The sequence below is a fragment of the Amblyomma maculatum genome, chromosome 3, assembly GCF_055883805.1.
Source record: "Amblyomma maculatum isolate TAMU_Amacu chromosome 3, ASM5588380v1, whole genome shotgun sequence".
Classification (NCBI taxonomy): Eukaryota; Metazoa; Arthropoda; class Arachnida; order Ixodida; family Ixodidae; genus Amblyomma; species Amblyomma maculatum.
Genome location: NC_139346.1, coordinates 119,702,739 through 119,704,492, shown reverse-complemented (window position 1 = coordinate 119,704,492; position 1,754 = coordinate 119,702,739).

Genomic DNA, 1,754 nt, shown 5'->3' with positions numbered 1-1,754 from the left:
ATTACATCGAAAGCTTGCAGAATGTTTAATTTTTTAAAGCGTAATTTCAGTAAAGCACAGTCAAATGTCAAGCAGCTCCTGTATTTCACTTACATAAAGCCAATTCTTGAATATGCATGCCCTGTATGGGATCCCCAGTTTATTTACTTATCAGACATGCTCGAACGCGTCCAAAATAATGCTGCCAGATTTGTGTCTAATAATTATAATTTTTCATCTAGTGTCACTTCTATTAAACATCATCTTGGTTGGAAATCTTTAGCTCACCGCAGAAAACATTTCAGACTGCAGATCATGTATCGCATTTATTTTGGAAAGTTCAGCATTGACAAAGACCGGTACCTGCTTCAACCTCACTTTTTGTCTAGACGACTTGATCATCAGTGGAAGATCCGCGAAATAAAATGCCGGACAGATGTGTATAAAGCCTCGTTTTTTCCACTGACGATCAATGAGTGGAACCGGCTGCCAGCTGGCATCACTGAGTGTTGCACTGAAAATTTATTTCGGGCTTTTTTATCGGATGTGTGACGTGGCGCCCAGTTCTCTGGCGTGTGTTTCCTTCATTACTTTGTTTTTTGAGAGTTTTCATCACTTTGTTCGTCGCGCAGTTGCCCCCTTTAGTTGCATGTTTTTCATTCCGCATTATCACTTGTGTCCTGTTATTTTCTTCATTTTTATGTATTTTATCACTGGCGTTCCCAGCAAGATTACTTGTCATCTCTCCCCCTGCAATAATGCCTTCGGGCGCTGCAGGAACTTGTAATAAATAAATAAATAAATGACGGCTAGACCTTCACGAGGCCTAATAATCACCTTGATACCTTTCATAGCCATTGACCGTTCAGCCAATTTTCTTCTAGCTGCTTTAGCAGCGCCATGAGCGGCTTCCCCGTTTGGAACGCGGTGTTGCACCACCTTGTCCTCCTTGGAATCATTCAGAAGCGTCCGCTTGCTTTTCGATTCAACCTTTTTCCTGAGCGTTTGCACCCAGGTGCTGTCGTAGTCTTCTGGATCGAGGTCAGTACCTTCCACAGTCACTTGCATCGTCATTTTTGGTCCACAAACGCGGCTGTAGGCCGGCGGTGAAGGGGCCTCCGGGCCGGTCTCCTCGGCCGAAGCCGCGCTAGGCCAAACGGGCGCTAGCGTTTCGCAGGTGGTCCGCACAAGACCGACAATAAAAACCAAACTGCTGCACTCACAGTCACAAACTCGGTGTCCACAAGATCACGACGCCTTCCGACGCACAATGGTACCACTGAAACCAAATTCCGATGAAAATTTCTGGCACATCGAGACAAAAAGTATGGAGCCGACGCAAAACGCGTCCGCACTCCTCAGGCCCTGGTTGCCAACCGTCACCGGGGAGCGTATTTGGGTTTGCTTGGTACGGTGGCTCCGCAAGGGACAAAACGACAGAAGCGACGAAGAAAGCGGGCTGTTCCGACTAGCATCTACCGCCCCCAGGAGCCGAGCAGCCTAGCGATTAGCGGCGCATGCTTTTTCAATGGGCGTCATGCTGGACGCGGCACTAGCTTGAGAAAGCCTATACTACTGTTACTACTACTACTATGATTATTACTGTTATTAATAATATTAATAATATTATTATTATCATTAGTAGTAGTAGTAGTATAGAGGAAGACTCGTTTCACGAAGTTGGCACTGAATTGCCTGTAGGTAACCTGCAAATTAACTGGCTATATATTATCTTGCCAGTTTTAATTAATAATGATAATAATATTAATTGGTTC